We start from the raw sequence: 24,792 nt of genomic DNA on the forward strand, positions 1-24,792 counted from the left end.
GAACAATGTATTTAACAATTATGGACATCTTTTTTAAAATCTGTTCTAGGTTTTTCTAGAATGTGTGTTTACACAGCTAATTTGGACCATATTTCTTTGGAGATCTCCACATGGCGGGCAGTCACAGGCCGTGGAGGTGGAATCACACTTATGACATCATCATGCAAGTACCATAAAATGTCCTCGCGATTTGGCCAGAAGAATCTGTTGGACCCCACACGATGCATGCATTTTACTTGTGCGTGTGTTTCATCGGTTGCAAGAATGATTCCTGGGTACAGATCCTCGTCATATTTGAGAACACACCATTTTCCAAGAACATTAGGATTGTGCCACTGAATTTGCTGAACAGTGGTACTTGGACATGCAGCTGCCGGTCCATTTGTGAAGTCGAAATGTTGTGTGTTGTAGCACTGACAATCAAGGTTTTTCTCAGTTGAACACAAGCAGCTAACATCCCGATATATTAGCTTTCCTGGTGAGAGTGTGACCAACTGATGGATCCTCATGGTTGAAGGAACAACAGGAATATTTAGTGGCATTTGATCTGTGGCTTTGTCTACAGCTTCACTGTCCACATAAAACAACTTGATAGTTGTATCTACCTCAGATAAAGATCTGAAGAGATCAGACGCATTCGTTATATCTTTCCCTTTGCTGACTAACATGTCAGCAGTTCTTTTCAGAACTGCTCCAACTCCATCAGGCGCACCTTTACCATGACTTGCTTCAAAAAAATTCCAGGTTCCGGCTGCAAATCCTTTCTTGTGCAATTCTGTACTGAACAAATAGAAATTCCCCTTCTGTCGGTACTGTGTACATGGGCCATCACTGAAGAAGTGCAGAACCGATACAGAGGGATATTTGGTTTTCACATGATCCAGAATAGGATTGAGATGCTCCCATATTGCTGGAGGTGCCTTTTGTTTTGATGGTGAAATCGAGCTAAAGCACACAGGGTCTGCTTTTGCGCCAAGATACAAAACTCCAGTGTGTAGTGTTGCTTGCTGGTGGGAGGAAGCAAAGTGTACAGCTTGAATTTCACTGCTGTATTTGCAGGAATAGTTTTCAGAAAAGTCAACATGTAGAAGACACTCGTTTGGAGACAGACTTTTCTTCAATTCACGACAGTAAGCAAATTGTTGCTTTATGTTGAAGCTGTGCCTTCTGAATTTATTAAGAAGGCTGTTGAACACCACAATGAGCTCCTTCATAGTGCTTTCCACTTCCTTCTTTATAGTGATCTTCACAGGTGCCTTTTCTTTTTCTTTATCTTTCTTTGGTTTTTCCTTTTCTACTGTCTGGGTTACCCACTGACAATAGGAAACACTGGTCAATACATCATAAGAGCTATTCAATGGAAGTTCTGTCTCCTTGCACTTGGTACATTCCCCATACATGCATGATTTGGAAGGAGGACTACAGCAGATCTTTTCTGCCAAGCTTTCAAGGTCAGAGTCATTAATGAGCTTCAGTTGATGTAGCTTTTCTACAACAAAACCAAGGTTTTCATGGAGTTTGCAGAGACAGGTGTCTCTGTCTGAAATAGTGGGGTGCACAGCCCAAAATGGTCTAAGGTGGCAGAAAAGTGAATAGGACATCGATGTATTTGGATTCTCCAATAGATACTTTCGATGAAGATTCTTCATGGTGTCAGTCAGAAATCTCTTCTGCATTTTTCTTTTGTTCTGAGTAATAGTTTGCTTCTTTCCCGTAGTAATTCGGCTCACGTCATCTCTGACATAAAAGGAGGCCACATTATTTTTAATCTCATCTGTGACTCTGCTTACTTTTCTTCTTACAAATGTGAAGGATTCATTTTCACTTGTCTGTTTGTTACTCTGCCATCGCTTCTTTGAAAACCCAAATGAATCCTGAGCAAATTTCTGCAGTCGATATTTTTTCACTATTTTGCCAGTAACAATTTTTGATAGAATTTGCTTCTCTCTCTCTTTCCTGGAAGTGTGATATTTTAATTTTATGTCTTCGATCAAAGAATGATGGAAAAGAAGGGTTTTCCGAACTGCATCTTCTGCAGGAAAGCTCTCCAGCAACCTGTTTGTTTTAGCTCTAGGCGATTCACTTTTCTTCAGCAAGCGTTGGTACCGCTTTTTATATTTTTCCAAAACTTTCTTTTGCTGTTTGAAAGAAACCTTTAGATCTTCCAATTCTTGAAGTATCTTTTTTTTCTTTTGAGATGTTCTTCTTCTTCGATTGCGTTGCCTATAAAAAAAAAAAGTATGATAAAAATAAATACATATTTTGTTCATAGATTAATGTATTTTTAAGCATACATTATGCCAACAATATATTAAATACATATGTAAAGCCAGTATGAATAATAATTTAAATTAAATTCAAAAATAATATTTTAAAATCGAATACATGTAGGATGCATGCAGTTTCTCAATCTGTAGCCTAACTCTAACCTTGAAGGTCCTGGCTGATGGACCTCATCTGGGCTTTCTGGAGGTGTTGCCAAGGAGTCTATTGCTGCTTTCTTTTCCCTACACTTCTGCTGAGCTTTTCTCCAGTATTTCCTTTTGCTACGCTTCTCTCTTTCACCAAGTTCTGACACTGACTTCACCTTCCCTGTTTCTTTCCTTGCTTTCCATGTCTGCCGTTCTTTTTTCAAATACTCTTGTCTTTTTGATGGATCTGCATCACGGCGTGCACGATAGCGCCGTTGTTTTTCTGCAGCAGTAAGTGCCATTTAACTAAATCTACCTGTAAATAAACATATTTATGTTTTTAATCAATTTTAACCTTTAAATGTAATTAAATATAATTAAATTATGAGCAACAACCACGTCATAGTAATTTCTTAAATCAACACTGTTACCTTAAGTCAACTCTGTTACTCTAAACATGTAACAGAGTTGACCAGTAACAGGGTTGACTTACATAACAAAGTTTGCCCTTTATTTCCAATGTGGCAAAGCACATGGCTGCACATGGTGTGCTTCTGGTGAAGGCTTTATTTGAGTTTATTAAACTAATTATACATTTTTGTATATATATTTTTTTTCTACTTAACTTTGCATAACATAGTTGACATTTATAAAGTACCTTATGAACCCAGACATAGTAGCTTTAAAAAAAATATATGAAAAACTGCTTAGACACATACCTGAAGTTGCTTCCTGTGTCTTCCTCCTTTATGATGTCATATGCTGAAGATCATGTGACTTGTGGAATAATTCATTGTTCTGCAGGGGGTTTATCTCCGGTAACAGGGTTGACAGTGGATTCAGGGACAGCACTAAATAGTTCAATTTATATTAATAAATATATATTGATTGTACAGATTTATAGTTGAAAAACAATGTACTAAGTTGTGTTTTGTAATACTGGTTAGATTTTAAAAATACATTAGGATTTAATTAATTATATTCTTAAAGAAGTTTGTAAAAAGATGAATAGGGACATTGGAGAATGCTGATTTTTCCTTTAAATATTGTTGTCTTTTTTACTTTAAATGCTATGTAGTGTGTTTTTACAAGTGGTTTTGTATAGGAATTACTTAATACTTTATGATGTATTAATTATTTTGAATATAATCAGTTATTTTAACCAAAATATGGCACAGGGACACAAAAGGCACCCTATTGGAAGAATGACCCATATATAATAAGAATTTCTAATATTTCCCTTACCTTTTTTTGAAATGTCTGTGTTTTTTCAAGATCAACAATTACTTTACAGATAGATTTATTTAACGATTGATCAAAACTAAAATGCTGCCAAACTTCAGTTCTCCTCCCTGTGGAAAGCATTTTCCCGCAGCCAGACAACAGTTGTTAGTTACTCTGCCCATGTGTCTTACTCTGCATTTATTTCTTGGATCTGGCACTCCACTCACTTACGTTTTAATAGCTGGCTTATTGTGGGTGGGAATCTCATTGTGATCAGGTACTTCAAATTATTTTGATTGATCTCTAGAGTTGAGTTTGTTACAAACTTCAGTGAAGCAAAATCAGACGACTGGACTTCGCAGTGTAAGCGCCAAAGATCTGCTAATATCACTTTCAATGTATAGTAAACACAAGGCCGACAATCTCTCTTGACCCATTGTGGATCGCAACCAGTTTCGTATCCATCACATGGCAGAAAACGACCCTTCACACGTAGCTGTGCCAACAAGGAAGGTAAGTGCCAGTTTCAAGTTTTGTAAAATTCGGATAGAATTTTGTGGAAGCAGCCGCCTTCAAATTCTCTGGAGTAATTTCTTTGTTTAAATCCATTTTTACCAACTCCATCTCTGTGTGAGCGAGTTTTGGATTGATTGAAAGGGCAATTTGTATTTCCTCAGCAGTTCATTGATGCCCTCTGAATCACATTTTAGCACTGCATCTACACTTTTAGCTATTTTAGCTTTTAGCAGGCAGATATTTGTTGGCCGAGAATGCTTGTAACAACTGAACAGTCAAGTGAGGCTGTCTTTCAGAGGTTGTTTGTGTGCATACCTGTACTCTTTGTCTGCAGTAGTTATGGGTTTTTTCCCAAACATCTTCCCACTTAGTGCTGGTTCGCATACTCGCTAACACTTTTTGATTGCAACACACTGGAAGCCTGAGAGTAGCGTCCTGTGTCTGGAGTGCTTTATTATTATTTATTTCTTAGCAGACACACTGGATAAGGAATATGTGCTACATGAATTGAGCTGAGAACATGGTCAAACCCGATCAAGCACACGCTAAAGTCAATTTTCTGCACATTCTGCAACAACCCAGATGCTTCAATGAATCTTTGGTACAGAGGCTGTGACAGTCCTGACAAACTGTTGAGAAGTGCTCTCATTGAGAGTTTAACAGCACTTACATTTTTCAATCTACGTGCCCATCGCGTGTCACTTAAACTTGACAATTCCAGTTTCATTCCAAGCATTTTCTGGGCTTTTAAATAAGTATGGTGTGCGCCCGGCTGTGAGAAATGTAAACAGGGACTCTAAACTATAGAACAGTCCAGCTGCAGTCCGGTTAACTTTGCAAGCCTCTACTAAAACCAAATTCAATTTGAGCCATGCAATGTGTATATATATATATATATATATATATATATATATATATACAGCTGTGGGATAATCTTGCAAGATTTTTTGCTGTACTTCATTTATATGACCTGCCATGACAGCAGCCCCGTCATAACACTGGTAAGGTTGCATTTACAGATAGCTGTAAGAACTGCTTAATGTTTTGATAGAAGGCTTCAGCATCTCCTCACTCGGAGTAATTTACATATCCTAGAAATTGTTCCTTTTTATTTCCAGATTTTCTGTGCACCTCACATACACTGTCATTTCTTCTTGTTTGAAACCGTGTGCTTCGTCAACAAGAACAGTAAAAAAAAAACAATGTTCCTGAACTTTCTGAATTATATTGCTTTTGACAATATCAGCAGTAATTTGTAAAAGTTTGTTTTGAGTTGCGTGTCTCATTTGTTGCAAATGCTTCATCATACCTTGTAAACAAATTGCACTATTTCAGAAAGTTTCCACGGTTTCTAGATTCTTCTCTCTCATCATGCCCTCACAATGAAATGCCTTGTTTAGCCAGATAAACTAGTAAATTGGGAATCTTTGCAGCATACTCTCTTTTCACGCACCACCATTTTGTGAGAATTTGATGACTGACACAACAGAACATACTTTCTTCGACTGTTTGAACAAATGCCACCTTTCAGAACACTGTTTGTGGGTGCCAGATTCCAAACGTTTCTGAAGTTTTTTCTTTAGATTTTTCCAGTCCTTCACTGTTTTCCGTAAAAGCAGGGTCTTTTGAATTGCTGAAAACGTATCTGCCTGCTTATTGTACTCTAAATATGAAAACGTATTGTAATATTCTGATGAAAATGAACGGTTTTGCTTACCAAAGACCATTTTCGGATAAACAGGTAAACAAGGCTGTGATGGTCCTGTTACAGTATCACCAAGGTCCAAACTACAGGACTAGTTGACACTTCAATGTCAATTTTTTTTTTCCCGCAAACGCGCAAAGCAAGTCTATCAATCATATTTCTCGTTTTCGTACTGCTCAACTGCCAGACCGCTCGGGCAGCTGGGATATCAAAATCAACACTGTAGACTGAGATACAGGATTTACTTGCATTTCAGTGTCATTGGAGGCGACAATGCTTAGCTGGTTTAACGTCAATTCTTCCCGCCGATCTGAGCCCCCCATACCGCTGCAGAAGGCAGCCGATGAAAACTCTGAATCCTTTTCGCTCATTCCCTTGCCTGGAACATCCTCTTCACAATTTCTACATTTATTCGAATTGCTGTTATCTAACAAACAGCTTGATCCGAATCTGATTTTACAGAACTTGTGGCAAAATATTTTGAAATATCCCATATTTCCTCTTCTCAATACAATGCCTTCTCTGACTACAGTATTGATTGATATCCCAGCTGCTCTAGCGGTCTGGTGGTTGTGCAGTAGGAAAAGGAGAAATATGTTTGTTTAGACCTGCTTTGCACGCTTGCTGAAAAATAAAAAAAAAATAACTTACTGGCTCGCTCTTTCTCTCACAAACATTTTTGTATTGGTCAGAATAATTTCTTGTGACGGTTTGGGCAAATTATTTTGGGGAGGCTTAGCCTCCCCAAGCCTCTTATACGCCGCCACTGATGTCTGTAATAATTGTATCTAAAAGTTGGGAAGCTAGCAATGAGCTACCGAAAATACTTCACCATAATTACCTTCTACTCTCTGTGTATTGAGCCAGAAATTCCATTACTTTCATGTACTGCCCCTCTTTTTTGACTGTTATTAAGCCTTGACCACTCTTGGTTGCCCTGTGAGGCTTCTTTCTCTAATGCGTGTCTCCAAGTTACGCCATTGTTTCTTTACTTCCTCGACTAGAATTGAAATAAAAAGTATATGCTTGTTATAAGCTATACTGCACAAAATCCACGTGTTTATGTATACTATTAGTTCATAATTTCATGTTTTATAATACAGGGGTTCCCAAACTTTTTTTTACTCAAGGCCCACCTGTTCAGCTGCTAGGCACTGCAGCCCACTATTAGCACTCCTTGGGGAAAATGTCAAATTAAAAACATTTTATATGTTTAAACCTGTAAAATTATAAATAAACCTAACCTGTCCTTTATTAATTTGAATAAATTGTGAAAGATGGAAATCACATAGAATATGCACTGCGTGAAAATACTTTTTTTTTAACACTTTGATTTTAGTAAATAAAATAAATTGCAAAAACTAAACGGATGTTTTTATCAAACCTTTAAATTAGGTACCTTTGTATAATTTAACATTTTTAGAAAAGCAATTATTCTTGGTCATCAAACAAGAAACACCATGTTATTCCCATTCATAAATACCTGAAGAGGAACCACTTTGAGTAAAACCAGTACAATGTGCACAAAAACATAACTCTTAAATCCTTCAAACTTCTGAACACTGTAACTAAACATCCAGCCATTACCTCTCACGCTGAACTGTCAGGCACAACAAAGCAGCAAAATCAAATTCAGTTGACTTGCAACATCCCCCCCACCCCACCAAAAAAAATAAAAATATAAAATCGGAGCACAGCTGCGCCACTTAACCAAATGAAAACGTATGAAAATAAATCTCTCTGCAGTGAAATCTGAATTAGTCAATAAACTTTCTTTTATTATTGTTATTCTCCAACAAAACACATTCTAGTGTTATTTTAAGATGACTGTGAACAAGCCAGTATTAATCAATAAAATAAAAACATTTTAATAAATCAATTACCGGTATGTAACAAGAGTTTGACAATAACTTGATTTACTTAATATTGAAACATACATCAAAATACTCTATTTTAAATATTAATAGCTAATTAGTCAAAAAACTTATTCATCATAGGCATCAATTGATTTTTTAAATGAATGTTATCAAGTACAAAAGTTAGTATGAAAATATTTCTACAAAAGAAAAAACCCATTCCAGCACCTCAAAACTGAGCCCACGGTACAAATTCATTCAAACTACTGTAGCTGCCTTTTTTGTTCTATATACTTTGCAAAATGTATTCGGATTCGACATATTGTAATTTTATTAATACTGAACACACTGTTTACATTTGCCAGCGGAGCGATCACATGATCTTAACACTGCCCAATTGTCAGAGCTCTCGCTCTACATCCCGCCTATAGGTAGGCAATATGTTAGCTTTGATTTGTGAATTTCTGCTTTGATTGACAGTCAGCCAACACTGTCTTGCTACAGTTTATTTTTCTAAAGTTACAGCTGCCGCCGGCGCCTGCCATTCGCTATTAATAGAAAACCACAGAATAGAAAACCACGGAATGTACTGTGGTCGGGGACCAGAGTTTGGGAACCCCTGTTATAACATACACCATTCATGCCCAAGTCCATAGCAATGTCTTTCCAAATGCTTTATTTTTTTCAGTCTTGGTAATCTTTCTTGGATTTATCAAAGTATTTTGTTTTGGTGACACACACACAATTAGTTTTTCCATTTTGATCAGGGAACTGCAAGAAACCACGTGTCTTCCCAAATGATTATCATTGGTCAATGTAATTTAACACACGTCAAAAAGAATAAAATCAAACTTGTTTCGATTTAAAAATTGACACATCACCATCGTGCGTACAATTACGGTTAAATGCGCATTAAATTAATCGACACATCACAATTACACATTTCCCATAGATCTAGTGGGTAAAGCCCTACACTCCGCCCTATTGTTATTTGACTGCTGGCGCCCATTTATATTACTTTCAATAGCTCAGGGTAGGAACATCAGAAATCGACCTGTTTGAAAGACAAGGCTTCACTATTCATCAAGCCTAACCAAGACATCATAGGATGCCATATAAGGAATATACAGGAAAGCGAACAACGGAGTTCAGTGAGACTGCACATACACAGCACCGATAACTTAGTTGGTTATTTTGAAAACATGTCTTCAAAACAAACCCAGAAAACAAAAGCTGGCTCTTCGGGACAGCAATTTACAGCAGAAGTGTCAGACATGCTTTTTCACCAGTCACAAAGGGACAATTCTGACAATGATTTGCTGTCATCTGACAAAGAGCAGGAGGTGATTTCGCAGGGAATCAATTCCTCATTGGAGTTGTAAGTAACATTATTTTTATTTTATTTATTGTGCTATTTTTATAATATTTTTTTGAATTCTCTTATTATTTATTTAGCACTTATTTGCCAAAGTAAATAATGATTTATGACTTTATAAATGCGTGTTGTAATTGCGCATTGTCAGGATCTTCATTTCTAAATTTGGCAAATATATATATTGTTGCCAGTAGAGACTCCTTAGAGGAGGCATGAGAGGCAGTGCCTCCCCAAAAATATCAATCTTCATCATCATGCCAAGTCACCTGACCTTAGAAATAGGTTTTTATTGGATGATTGCATTCTTTTTTTTCACAGAGGAGGCCAACCTCCCCTGTGTCTCTGGTGTACTGTCATGTAATGATGCTTGTTCTGAGCATGCACGAAAGTCATGGGATAGCTAGTGGTGCCTCAGACAACATCCCACCTAACTGCAGAACTTTTGTAAGAAGACAGTATTTAGATTCCAGACAGTGTTCTTGAAAACTGTTATTCAATGCGAAATGGAGAACGTGGCAGATCGACTGTTATGGTATCATAGTTGTATCAGTATTTTTTTAAAGACAATAAAAAATATGAGGGGTAAAGAATTATACCGGTATCGCTTTTTTTTATGCAACGCGCCTAGTCGCAAACAGATAAAAAATAAACATATGAAGTGTCTAAAAGGAAAAAAAATATTCTTTACACTCAACCCCATTGATTTCGGGATGGTTACGTGCATATTACCTACCTACATTGCTTGTTTAAAAGTACAGACTGGGCTTTCCAATGACTTATTCAATGTGCATATGCGGTACTCCTAGCCGGATCTATGATCACCTGAAGTTAAGCCCCTCATCATGTAACATAGTTCACAGCTTTGGTTTTGTTTTGAGTCGATTGCTCAGTCATTGTAGCAGCTAGACTGAAAAGGGCAGTATCGTTGGAAAGCTTAGAATCTCAGCTTTCCAGCAATGAATGGTAGCTGGAACCCTGGCTGTCCCGCTCAAAGACGGGGCAGACTGTACAGGGATAATTGTGCAGGACCTTATTTTTATTTATTTTTTTCCTCTGGCAGGAAATAACTTGTGCGTTCATTAGTGCAGGCTACAGGAACAGAAAGGCAGTGAGACGTTAAAGAACTCACTGTTGTAACATGGAAAAGAGAAATAACAGTACATACTTGGTTTTACAGTGCAAATGTTATGCATTTGGAAGTGGCTAAAACTCATATCTCCTACACTCTTTTAGTTCAGAAAGATTAGCTGAGGAAGTGGGAGCAGTGGGGAAAATCATCTAAAGTTGCATATTCTTGAGAAAAACAGGGAGATCGGCAAGGCCACAAGTCTGGGCGTTGAGTCAACAGTGACTTCTCCTACGAACAATGGCTAATAGCTGGGGAAACAAACACCCAAGATAACATAACATAACAATAGCTAGCTAACATCCAAAATATAACAAGTTAGAAACAGTAATTTTCTACTGACAAGCAATTCTCAAGGCTATCAGCACCTGACAGTCACAACTTTTGCACACAACACAAAAACATTGCACACAGTACCAAGAAAGAAGCGTGTGACAAGGATGGCTGCAGGGGTGACGTCAGACAGTTTTACAAAACAGAACAAACAGACTCACAAAACAAAAGGGCATGTTGGCCAAAACAAACAGACGGAACAAAAAAAGTTAGTACCGTGCTGGTGTAGACCCAGCACGTTTTAGCAATTGTTTTCTATTCACTTTAAAGTTTTACTTTACTTCACCACCCGACTCGTTCCGCCTCTCGAACACTTTCATCACCATGCAGCCAAAGCTGCAGGTCTTTTTATATTGGTGGGATTAACCGGCTAACAATATTATATTATCTATCGGTCACATTCTGCACGGATTTACTAATTCTGCGTGACTGTCAGCTAGTTAAATAATCAGTAGCTGACAGGCACGCATTCTCACAAGGTATTTAAACAATAAATAATACAAAACAATGAGGGGCTATTTTCTACTTGTTTATTCTTCTATGGGTCTGCAAGCCACTTTAAAACATTCTTTCACAAAGGGCAACATATACAAAGGTAAATATATTTATATTCATGTTGTACTTTCTGTACCTTTTAACAAAGTTCTCACTTTACACCTGCTCACTAGGTACTCTCATCTCCTCTTGTGGCTTCTCCTACCACTTACAATGCCCAGATTTTCCTTTCCTTTGAATCCCACAACGCCTAGCGTATCTCAGACTATTTCTGCAATCTGAACTTGGACGCATTCACATCACCTTAAACTCAACATCTCTAAATTTAAAAATAAATAAATACTGCCCTTTACACTGATGTACAAATATATTTGTATGTGTTTAACTATACCCTATTCAAAACTCACCTTGGACCTTTGAGAACCACTGCATCTTGTGTAACTTTCTTTAAGGTTCTGTTAAGAAGTTAGAGTTTATTGAATGACTACAATGACCAAAAGCCTTTGCTTTAAAGGGAAGAGAGACAGGAAATAGAACAGACAGGAAGAAGATAACAATACAAGAGAGAGAGAACTCCACATGTGGTTTTTTTTCTGCACAAACTAAGAGCTCAGTTTCACTCAAATATCTTTTTGTTTGTTTGATACTTTATACAGGTGCTCAACACAGTTCATGACAATTGCAAAGAAAAAATAGTTTTCGCTAAGAAAAGAAACCTTGTAGTCAGTTATTTAGACTTTAGCTACGCTATAGATCTCCATCACTTTTGGGAGAGCAGTATTACTGTCTTCATGTTTTGTAAAATACGAATCTAAAGTATGTTTAGCCATTGTAATTTATGATAAAATAAGGCTTACATCTTGATTAGTATCACACGAAAACACAGTTTAGAAGATAATATAAATAGATGAATGAGCAGTTAAATTGATGTGTTGTAACCCCCCCCCCCCCGATTCCACCTATAATGGAAGCCATGCATTCGATTGCTATTATGTTAAACATAATAACATTAAGCCAGCATCAACACCTGTTTGAACCACAGTTCTTGCTACAATGTTTACAACATGCTTACCATAAAACGTTTAGAGAAAGCAAATTGAAAATAGCATATGCTGTTATGATCCACTTAAATATTGCAATTTAGTAATGCCTTGTTTACTTGTAGAAAGAGGTTGAACAGTTGTATTTTATTTACAGTAGTCATTGTAGAGAAGGACAGTCAGAAGGCTCCAAAGGTTGACTTGTGCTCCGGTATATGTTTGTCCTATATAAAACTCCCAAATATTTAAAACCCCTTACTTAAGCCATCCATTGTTTTACCACATTTTCATTTTACAATATATATATTTTAGGTTTTTAGTAATTAATTAGTAAAGCAGTCTGCAGCTGTATTGTATTACAGTACGTTTAAAAAATGTCCCTATATAAAGTTATATAAATCTGGTTTTAGAACCCTAAAGGTCAGTGCTGACAAACATGGACTGCTGGCTGTACAGTATGTTGTTAATCTAAATTAGAAAATGAATCAGATTTCCTTTAACCTGATTTGTCAATGCCAGGTCCTTAATCTCTGGTAAAGAACCTTGAATGTTATCTTTCAAGCTATGTTTAATCACTGTTCTAAATAATGCCATGAAATAGGTAAATACCAGGTGTCTTAGCCCCCACCCCCCCAAATCGGGTTTATTAGGGTTTCAAAATTTTCATTTTTTGTCGGCGGATGTTCAGCCGGCCCCAGCAGCCGTTCATCCCTCCTTTCTGTCTTGTGGGTGTCCAACAGGCCCCCACTTCATTCCCTCCATCTTTTCTGTCCACTGTGGGCCCCCGTAGCCCCCCTCCCGGTATCCTGTCCTCTGTTCAAGAGTCTTCCTCAGTCCTTCAATCTTTCTCATCTCACACTCTGTTTCCTCCCAGGGCTTCCTCCGGATTTTCTCTCAGCACCGCTGTTCCGCTGCCTCCTCCCGACAACGCATTCTTCTTGAACCCAAAACCCGTCTCTCTCTCCCCGTGCCAGCAAATTCTATCAGGTGTGGATATTAACCTTGTCTCTTTACTCACTAACACACTTGACGCTGTTTGCAACAGTGGCGATCTTTCTGCCACTTTAAAATCGTCAGAACCCTGGTTATTTAAACAGCCATTACAGAGACATTATTTGTGAAGTCTACCCTGATTGCCGTCATGAACTAGATGACTATTTAAATCATCCTCGATCTTTCCATCCGTTTTGGAGGTTCCACTTTACATGATTACCATAAAGCTTTTTCTGCTAAAGCCAACGCTTTATGGAATCAGCGCCTGTACTGGGGAGCTTAGACCAGGATCTTTTTTGATCGGCTTACAACATAGTCCACTGCTGGGATACTGAAGCCTAAAGGCTGCCAGAGCACACATGGAATTCTTTCTGAGCAAACCACTCATTGAATAATGAGGGAAACGTTTGTGTTAATTAGAAACAAAAACTAGTGTTAAATAAAATCATAATAGAAAAACAGAAACACTTATTTTGTTATCTTATCCCTTTTATAATAGCAATAGAACCATCATAAGAGGTCTTTACCATATGGCAAGTCTCTTCTCGTTATGTTAAATGCCCTTACCTTCGGCACGAGATGGGCCTTACCAGATAGACCAGGGGTGTCAAACTCAATTCCACCGCGGGCCACTTTGAGAAATCAAATTTGAAGCGGAGGGCCGGATGTAAATATTTTGCCCTCCCACCCCCGAAAAAAGTGCATATGAATGCTGCGACCATTTATGAACCATTTATTATTGTTAGTATGATGTATCTGTTGTGTTTCAATAAGATGAAGTAGACTAGTGTTTCGATGTGTGTCTCATGTTTTTAATCTCACTTGCACACACTCACATATTCACAAACGGCAATACATCAAAAAAACATAAGCCTTTTACGACACAGGCGCATAACACGGTAGCGTAGCGAAGCTACAAGAAAGCCAGCTAGTAACGTACATCTACAGCTGTAACAGAATCACTCAGGCCAAACTAACTTTAGATAGGATTTGAGACATTTAAACATAACTAAAACATATATTTATATCACATATGACGTTCACTTGCAAAACCATAAATAAAACATATCTGTCCAGGCATTTAAACTTAACTAAAAATAGCTGTCCTACCTAGGCCTATTTGCTGCTACTTGTGGAACCTGACACCTGGCACCTTTTCTTTGTGGCAAGTTGGTCAATCTTGGGGGCAAAATCCTGCGTTGAGGCAGCTCTCAGGATGGATTGAAGATGCTTGTCCGTCAGACGTCTTCTGTGAGGGGATTTGTTTATCTTCATCAGGGAGAACAGCTGTTCGCATAGGTATGTGCTTCCAAACATGGAGAGGACACGGGCAGCCTGAAGGCGGAACTGTGGTAGCGTGTCTGGGACGAAAGTGAGTCGAACTTGGCCTTGAGTGCACTGTTGCATTGTAGCTCGGTTAATTCAGTTTGGATTTCCACTGGGACGCTGTCCACATCCACTGCAAAGAGATTGGAGAAGATCTCGAAAGTGAACTGCTGCGTCTTGAAGTTGGCAAATCTTCTTTCGAAATCTGTGTGCAGTAGGCTCAGTTTGCCAGCAAGAGCCGCACTTGGTAAAGTTGTGCTGGTAAGCGAGTTTGACGCAGTCTGACATGTCGGGAAGTGAGTAAAGTTTCCCTGTTGCATGTGATTTTCCCACAAACGCAGTTTCATTTGGAAGGCTTTCACGGCATCATACATGTCAGTAATAACATGTTTGTGACCCTGCAGTTTAACATTCAGTGAGCTGAGATGGTCTGTTAGGTCACATAAGAAACCAAGGTCACACAGCCAGCTCTCATCCCGAAGCTCCTTGATTTCTTTCCCCTTCATTTCCATGAAAAGGGCGATTTCCTCAAGCAACTCAAAAAATCTCTTGAGCACTTTACTCTGACTTAGCCAACGCACCTCTGTGTGGTACGGCACATCACCACATTCGGCATTCAGCTCGTCAAGAAGTGACCGAAACTGGCGGTGGTTCAATCCCTTGGCCCTGATGAAATTCACTGTTTTTGTAACAATGCTCATTATGTGTTCCATCTTCAGTATTTTGCCACAAAGCGCCTCTTGGTGTATGATAGTGGTATGTTAGCTGGCCCGGGCAATTTTCCCCCTGCATCTTCTCTCGCACCTGCGCTACCAGCCCACTCTCTTCACCACACATAGCTGGAGCCCCATCTGTTGTCAGTCCCACCAATTTCTCCCATTTTCATCTCATCTAGACACCTCTTGACCTGTTGAAAAATGTCCATCCCTGTGGTAGTGCCATGCATTGCTATGACACCCAAAAGCTCTTCAGTGACGAATAGGTCGGGATTCACCCCACGGATGAAAATTGACAACTGAGCTGTGTCCGTAGCGTCTGAGCTCTCGTCAGCAGCCAGTGAGTATGCAATTAAGTCTTTTGCTTTCTCACTGAGCTGATCTTGCAGACTGGTAGATAACTCATCCACTCTCTCGGCTATTTTATTTCTCGAGTCTAACGTTTTCAAATGCTGTCTGGACACACTACCTCGCTAACTTTAAGCATACACCGCTTTATGAAATCACCCTCGGAGGAGGGCTTGCCTGATTTAGCTATTTCCTCTACTACTATGAAACTTGCCTTTTAAAGCCGCATCACTCTGATTTTGCCATGGTGAACATATTCTGTTGGAGCTCAAGACTTTTCTTTAAAAAAAAAAAAAAAAATGTAGCCAATTTTAGTTCTACGATTTTCTCCCCAATTTGAAATGCCCAATTATTTTTAGGCTCCGCTCACCGCTACCACCCCTGCGCTGACTCGGGAGGGGCGAAGATGAACACACGCTGTCCTCCGAAGCGTGTGCCGTCAGCCGCCCGCTTCTTTACACTCTGCAGGCTCACCGTGCAGCCGCCTCAGAGCTACAGCGTCGGAGGACAACGCAGCTCTGGGCAGCTTACAGGCAAGCCCACAGGCGCTCTGCCAGACTACAGGGGTCGCTGGTGCGCAGGGAGCCGAGGACACCCTGGCCGACCTAACCCTCCCTCCCCCCGGACGACGCTCGGACAATTGAGTGCCGCCCCCTGGAGCTCCCGTCCATGGTCGGCTGTGGAATAGCCTGGACTCGAACCAGCGACGTCCAGGCTATAGAGCGCATCCTGCACTCTAGCGAGTGCTTTTACTGGATGCGCCACTCGGGAGCCCCTCAAGACTTTTCTTTAACTCTGCCACCTTCTGTAGTCTTTGCTCTCTATCCAAGTCTCCATATTTGTCTCTGTGTTTGGTCTCGTAGTGGCGTTGAACGTTAAAATCTTTCAATACTGATACACTCTCTTTGCAGATTAGACAAACAGGTTTTTCCCTGTGCTCCATGAACATGTATTCGATCTCCCACCTGCCCTCTCTGTCCACTTTCCTTTTAGCCATTTTTGATAGCTGGCTAGCTTGCTAGCTATTGTTGAGTGAGTGATTTGTGTTGCGACAGGTTTTAAGTTAATTGTATGTGTGACACAGCGCACTGTAACGGAAATGCTCAGTGTAGGCCTGTGAATTGTGCATATATGCCGTGGTTCACGCCAGAGCGTGCAGTGCATGTTTGGACTTGTAGTGAATAGAGAGCCGAAGTATTATGTCACTTCCTGTCCCACGGGTTCCACTCTTGTGTAATGGAAATCGCCAAATACGTTGTCTTAGCTTAAAGAACTGCATTTCCCAACCTAAAACAAGCTGAAGTTCCTGAGGAGTGACGGAGCTCCGTGAGGACGAGGTCAGTTTACTCGCAGCGGGGGTGATTTGTGTTGAGCAGGATTTGCGTGTGAGACTAACTTTATGAAGTGTTGGTGAATTAAAACCATAATAAAAACGATCTAGCCCACTAGCAAGGTTGATCCAAGGTAAACATATTGCTAACTAACTAGTTATTTAACTATGAAGCGAAAGCTATCAAGCTAATACCCCACTCAAAATGTTTGAACACTCTGAACACTGAGTTAGCTGTTTTCTGCAGGGATAACGTAGTTCGTTTGTGGAATATAACGTACACAGAGTTGTACCTTTTATCAATTCTTTGATAATTTGCGAGCTGTTTCGGCCTGTTACATAGCTTATGATGTATCTAACAACGAAAGGTAAACGTTACACCGGTTCAAGGTTTCAATTATCAGTAATCGCTGATATTGCGAACCTCTATGGAGAAATACATGGGGAAAATTCTCTTCTGGAACCCGCGATGAGGAAAGCACTTGAGTTTGACATATGTGAGATAGACTGTTACTGTGAGCAAAGAGGATGCTTAACTTTGCGGTCCATTGCAATTATTCCTATCAGGTCCATTGTCGGACCCTGTCCGACATCATTATAGAAACGCAAAAAACGGGTTTTAGTCGTTTTTTCTCCGGAAAAAGTCGAGAACCATTCAATGGCAGAGTGGGAACAACAGGAGCCGAGACAAGTCGGGGGGGTGGGGGGAAAAAAAAAAAAAAAGCCGTATCTCATGAATAGTCATACATGGCCCTGGCATCAGATAACGGGGTGGTCGTAAGTAAACAAGCTGGCTGATAGTAAGTCAGCGCACAGAGAACACGGACATTTGCAGAGCTTTTTTGAGATGTTATAGTAATAAAATAATGACTTGGATCGCATTATTGAGGAGTTTGGTGATAAAACGAGTGATCAGGAGATGATTGATCGGTATGTACGACTATTATTATTTATTTCTTACATAGGTGAAAGCTATAGCGAACCAAAGGGTGGGGCGGGGCTGGAGATGCCTAGTGAGTGCTTTGTTGATATGCAGGGCCATTTAAACCCATTTGACTGTGAAAAATACTTTTAAACAGCGCGTCTAAAATTAACTGCGCGTGTGAAAATAAATTAGACCTGGCGTGCCTGACGCGCATTTAGTAAATGGACCGCAAAGGGTTAAACCCTCTGACTGGAATTGATGACCTGGAAACCAGCTACAATGTTTTTGGTCAAGAGCGTGTTCCTATTGACAAGCTAATAACTGGGTCAATCCCTAAAAACAAATATAAGTGAGATGGGGCACCTCAATGGCACAATGATTCTTTGTAAATAATGATGGTGGTTTATAAGTTTCTAAACAGACAAACTAAACAATTAAAATCTCAAAAGATGAGATCTGAGCTGTTGTATGCTCTGCTTGTCTGGGTCTTGTCCATAAGAATGGCCTCAGAATCTGTCTGGCATTCATCTGGGACCAGCTGAACTGCAACATCATTCTTGCAGAAGGAGTGTGTCCTTGTAGTCTGAAGTCTGAAGGTCAGTGGTGTGTGAATTATTGCAGAGCACAGCCTTAACTGAAGTAATATTGATTTTTATTTCACATTTCTAGCTTTGACATATTTTGAGCGTTTGCTTTTATTTCTGCAAAGGGAAAAGTGCAAAATGACTATATAGTATCTAGATTCAGCAGATTCCAAAACAGTCTTAATGTAATTCTTTCTTTCCAAACAGACATTTCTTTCTGTTACTCACTCTAATGTATTGCACTCCTGTGTTTTGTTGTGATACCTGTCACAAAGACGGCCGGAGTGGGTGGCGTCAGACCAGATGCAGGAAATAAACAGACAGTGATTTGGGGTTTGGTGCAGCTGAGCGAATGCTTTCGCTCAGCATTTAATAAACAGAACAGAAAATAAAAGGTTTTAAACACAAAAACACGGGACACGGCACTACACACCAAAATAAAGACAAACAAAACGGACTAGACAGACAAACAAACACGGTGAGCAGATAACAATATTTACGTTCTTTTCTATTTACGTTACTCCTTCTCTCTCTCCCGTTCTCCACTCACCGAACACCCAACCCCGACTGAGTGCTACGTGTCTCTATATATACTGTTGTGCTGGGATTCAATTACTAATTAATTATTCACTTGAATCCCAGCACGTGAATTAATTCTGTGCAACCCCGTGCTCACATATTACATTTAATCAGCACGTGAAGTGATTTGTGCTCTCCTCGTGCCTAAATACAAATCTACACTTTTTAAATACACGTGAAACACAGACCCGTTTATATCCCGTGTACCAATCTATACACCAACATTAACGCACGCACGCAACATACAACACATCACACAAATACACACAGGGGCGGGTGGAAGTGCTGTAAGAAAGCAGATGTTAATTCAGGGGACCACAAGCTAAAACTTGAAGCTATCACCTTTGATTGGTACTTGACTATATAGCACTCCTTGGCATTCCACATAGGTGATGCAGTCAGGCTTGGTGGTGGTTTTAGTAGATGTTATTGAAGCGAAGACCTCCTGGATGTTCTTATCCCCTGGCTGCAATGTCATCAAATGAAACAAGCAATTCCAAGCTGAAGCTTTATATATTCCTGGAGTAGACTGCAATGGAGGATGGACCGGATACTGGAACCCTGGATAAAGCATCAGGAACAGTATTGAGACTTCCTTTTCTGCAGCACAGTGAAATTGAATTGTTGGACTGAGCGTCCATCTAGTAAGCCGGGAGCACATCTTTGGACAATTGAAGGCCCATGCTAGAGCTGCATGGTTGGTTACCACATCAAATTGTATTCCTTCTAAGAAATGATCCAATTTCTCCACAGCCCAAATGAATGCCAAACACTCCTTCTCTGAAGTAGAATAGTTATTTGCAGCACTGTTGAGGATTTGGGATGAGAAGGCAATAACATGCTCTCCGTCATCAATGTTCTGAGCGAACACTGCACCCAACTCCACGTCACTGGCATCTGTGTAGACCTTAAAAGGTTTAGAAAGATCAGGATGTGCAAGGATGGATGGAGACTGTAGAGCTGCATTGAGTTTCATCCAGCTGTCATGACACTCTGTAGTCCAATTCCAAGGCAGGTCCTTCAGGTTATTTAAGGGCGCTGCAATGTCAACAAAACAAGGAATGAACTTGTGGTAATATCCAGTCAACTCCAAAAACCACTGGACCTCCTTCAGGTTTGTGGTCTCGGGGTAAGACTGAATGGCTTCCAACTTCTTGATCTGCAGAAATGCCATCTCCCGAAACAACATGACCTAGAAAAGTCAAAGTCTGCTTAAAAAAAGACACTTCTTTAAGTTTAAGGAAAGGTGAGCTTGGTGTAATCTCGTAAACACCTCTATGAGGTCTCAAGTGCTGTTCCTCCATCTTTTGAATACACAATAATGTCATCAATATAGACAAAACAAAATACTCCTCTTAACTCCACCCAGGACCTGTTCCATTAGTGCTGAAACATGGCAGAGGCTTAAATCTAAAGGGAATATCATGGAATTGAAACAATCCAAAAGTGGTGGTAAAAACAGTCTTCTTGCTATTCTCGGCCATCGACATTTGCCAGTACCCTGATTGTAGTTCAAGGGAACTAAAAACACTAGCCCCTTTAAAAGACTCCAGGATATCATATCAAGGGCATTGGGTACACATTAAAATGTGTTTTCGCGTTTATCCGCCAATAATTCACACAAAAGTGCCAAGATCCATCCGGCTTAGGCACCAGCACAACAGGAGAAGCCCAGGGAGAAGTTGAAGGTTCAGTAACCCCATCCTCATCCATCTGGTGCAGATAATGTTCAGTGATGACTCGCTTCTGTGGAGAGACTCTAAGCATGTGAATGCACAGGAACTTCATCGATGTATTACATGTTTTGTAACATTGGTTCATCCCAGGTGGGATGAACACACCCGTCTCCACTGTCTCATCACTCCCACAAGGTCAGGTCTTAATGATGACAATAAATCACTCTGCTCACCTGATGGTTTTATGGTAATAGTGCTGATGTGCATCGTGATTGGTCTTTGGGCTCTGAGGTGGAACCGCATAGTGCAAATTGAAGTCTCTGGGGCGCCATGCCTGTTCCCGTGCTGTCTTTTCAGGGAAGGGATGAAAGATGTATCTCCCTCCATTCCATACTCCATACTTTCTTTTTGTCACGTCAATTCTAGTCTTGGTCTTGTCGAGAAAGTCCAGCCTGAGGATGATAGGAAAAGCCAGGTATTTAGGAATTGACGAGAATGTGTCATTAAAGCTGAAAGTAAGTGAGCTTTACCCTTTGCCGTGTGAGAGGTTCCATTCGCCAATGAAAACTGCTGCTCCACACAAGGTGTCAGTTCTTCGCCTGGACGGCGAAGCTCCTTTCATAGCTTCCAGCACATTGGGGAAAATGTGCCTCCTGTGTCCAGTATAGCTGGTCCGTGAAAAAACATCCAGGTCAGGTTTCATTACACGGTTCTCAGGCTTGCTGTGGATAACACTCACCTCTGCCGGTTTCTTTTGCTTCTTTTGTAGGCGTGGCTCTGGAGGGTTCTTTTGGTTCTTTTGCCCACCTGCACAAGCCCAGACACAGACTTAACTGCCCTACACAGCCTGCTAGCAAGTTTGTGATTGACTGTATAATGTAGCTCCTCAGCCAGAGTCAAAAAACAAAATACTCCTCTTAGTCGAATCAACTAGCGCTGAAAATGGATGGCACTGTAGCATCAGGCCCATACCCAGCTGTCGCTGGCCACGGGAGCGACGAGTAGGAGGGCGCTGTTGTGGGCACTGAAGCCTAGACAGACGGTCCGGGTGGAGCCGCCACAGGTGCAGATCTTGGTGGTATAGGAAATATTCAAACAACCCTCTCAGGACTAAGCATTTTTCAGTGGGATGCTCCCCCAGGACCATGCGCTTTTTGTCTGCAGTTGACTTTCCCTATAAAAATTCACTAAAAATCTATTTATTACAGTAACATCTTGCAAATGGTGTCCAAATGGTGGCAATAGGAAGCCTCCGCTCCCACCCCAGAATGTGGACTGGAACTTTTGGAGCTTTAAGGAGGGAGGTGGCCATGTGTGCTGTGCACAAAGGGGGGGGGGAATATATGACCAGGGTACACCCTGCACCTGTATTATTATTTGTATATTTGTATTTATGACGGTGGAAAAGCCGTGTTTTTATTGTTTGTTTTTAATTTAAAAACCTGTGAGACTGTGTTGCTGGAGCCTCAACAAGGTAATTGTCTTATTGATAATTAATTAAGGCTCCAGCCACAGCTTAAAACAACCCGCTCCAGGCTGATCGAGGCATTTTTCTTTGAGCCAGAGACGGAAGTACAGTGTAGAGCAAGAAAATACACTGAAGCAACTGCTACCGCTGTACCACACGGTATTTATTTGTTTGTTTTATTTTGGCCACCGAGCCCTTTTGTTTTGTGTATTGCAAAGTGTTTTTGTTTATTATTTTATTTTATTAAATGCCGAGGACAAATGTGTCTCTTTCCCCGTATCTTTGCCTTTGTTTACTTCCTGGTCCGTGACGTCACCACCCACACGCCACTCAAGCCCACCTGTTCACATATGGTGTCAGAGTGGGATAAACAACGCTTCCAAGAGCTGGACCAGGAAGGAGTGAAGTGTGTTTTTTTATTTTTGAAAAAATTATAAAAAAAAAAAAATGGAAGGCTGCAGAGAACTGGAGGACCTCCCCAGGTCACTGGAGGACCAAGGCTGGTGCTTTGCTTGCAGGGTATATGGACACACGGTGGCGGTCTGCCCCTTCCATGATGAGGAGGAACCGGCCCAGGAGAGGAAGGTATGGAGAAGGAGCAGGAAGAGAAGGGGGGGGGGGGGACCACGAGCGTCCAGCGCCCAAACGGGGGGACCGTGAGCGTCCAGCGCCCAGACGGGGGGACCACAGGAATCCAAAGCCCGAGAGGCAGCCGTTCCCATCTCCACCAGCAAAGGAAGAATGCCTGCTGTCCCCATCTCCACCAGCAGAGGAAGAATGCCTGCTGTCCCCATCTCCACCAGCAGAGGAGGAATGTCTGCTGTCCCCATCTCCACCACCAGAGGAAGAATGCCTGCTGGTTTCCCCTTCTGAAACATAGGGAGAGCTGCACCAGTCCCCTGCAATAGAGGGAGAGCCACACCAGTCCCCTGCAACAGGGGGAGACTACCTGCTGCTCTCACCTTCGTTGCCAGGAGACTACACGCTGCTCCCACCTCCACCGCTTCCATCACCAGGAGGAGAGCAGCAACAACTGCCACCGCCACCTCCACCAGCAGGAGCAGAGCAGCAGGAGCTACCCTTCCTCCGCCACCTCCACTAACAGAGGGTGAATACTTGCTGGTTCCGCCTCCACCGCCGTGGGAGGACTGCCTACCGCTCCCACCTCCACCACCAGAAGAGCTGGAGCTACCACCACCACCCGAGGGAGAGGAGCTGCAGCTGAGTTTGCCACCGCCCGGGGATGCCTTCACGTCAACGCCCGGGGATGCCTGCCTCGCTTTGCCGAAGGATTCCTGCCTTGCTTTGCCCAAGGATGCCTGCGGCTCCACATTGCCTGGGGTTGCCTGCTGCTCTGCATCACCTAGGGTTGCCTGCTGCACCACATCGCCTGTGGAGCCACCGGTTGCAGGGTACAAGGGAGAAGTGGAGCTCCCGTTGCCGCCTCTGGCCAGGGGCTCCCCTCCCGAGGGTCAGATGCTGCCGTCGCCTCCCGAGGGTCCACTGCTGCCATCCCCTGGGGTTGCCGCCAGCTCTGCTTTGCCTTGGGTCGCCAGAACTGCGTCGCCTGGGGTCGCCTGCTCGTCATTGCCTGGGAATATTTACACTCCTCCGCCGGGGGAGGACGCCTGCATGTTACTGGCCGAGGTTGCCAGTATGCCACTGCCCGAGTTGCCACTGAGAGGCAATAGGAAGCCTCCGCTCCCACCCCAGAATGTGGACTGGAACTTTTGGAGCTTTAAGGAGGGAGGTGGCCATGTGTGCTGTGCACAAAGGGGGGGGGGAATATATGACCAGGGTACACCCTGCACCTGTATTATTATTTGTATATTTGTATTTATGACGGTGGAAAAGCTGTGTTTTTATTGTTTGTTTTTAATTTAAAAACCTGTGAGAATGTGGCTGGAGCCTCAACAAGGTAATTGTTTTATTGATAATTAATTAAGGCTCCAGCCACAGCTTAAACCTTTGCGGCCCTATGTCGGACCTGGTCCGACATTGCAATTTTCCCTTTCCGGTCCAATGTCGGACCCTGTCCGACATCATCAAAAAGACGTAAAAAAAACAGGTCTCTAGTCGTTTTTTCTCCGGAAAAAGCCGGGAAAACCATTCAATTTTTCTCCACATATATCATTGCGTCAGATGTTTGTTCATCTGTACCAAATTCTGGAAAATTAATTCTAATAAGCAACCGCTGACCCTCTTCCCTCACTAGGTGATGCTGTAGAAGCAGGGTGACAGGCCCTCAAAACTAAATTTTACGGCCTGGTTCACAGCTGGGACTAATGGTAATAAAGGGAGCCAGCCTTTCTGGCTAATTTGTTAATTTTGTGCTCCCACAGCTTCCAGGGGCACTGGAACTAGTGGTGCTGGGGGTGCTGGCTTTGCATGGCTTCCATCATATACAGGGGTTAAAGTTTTGGTCAATGGCTTTCAGCACACCCACTTTAAAAATTGTATAAACTCTTCAGTTTGCTCAAAACGTGTTTGCACCTGCTTTCTGAATATCTCTTTCTGATTAAAGCTACTTGTTTGAGCTTGACATATATCCTGCTCTACATTACTTATATGGTAATTTATCGTTTTTATATCCTGTTTCACTCGGTCCAACTCCTGTACACTATTAACCCCTCATCTTCACACTCTGGCTCACTCAGATATAAGACTAAGAGAAGAAACTAAATGATCTATTTGAACCCTCCTAGTCACAAAAGGTGAATTTATGTCCGTAAAAGCAACAGGATCAGACATAAAAGAAAAACATGA

At 41.4% G+C, this 24,792-nt stretch overlaps 1 pseudogene; it reads right to left on the reverse strand.

Annotated features, from left to right (window-relative positions):
* Positions 1–14,190: 14,190 nt before the first annotated feature.
* LOC117972239 (general transcription factor II-I repeat domain-containing protein 2-like) lies at positions 14,191–16,461 on the reverse strand (annotated as a pseudogene).
* Positions 16,462–24,792: the final 8,331 nt, after the last annotated feature.

Source organism: Acipenser ruthenus, chromosome 4, assembly GCF_902713425.1.
Source record: "Acipenser ruthenus chromosome 4, fAciRut3.2 maternal haplotype, whole genome shotgun sequence".
Taxonomy (NCBI): domain Eukaryota; kingdom Metazoa; phylum Chordata; class Actinopteri; order Acipenseriformes; family Acipenseridae; genus Acipenser; species Acipenser ruthenus.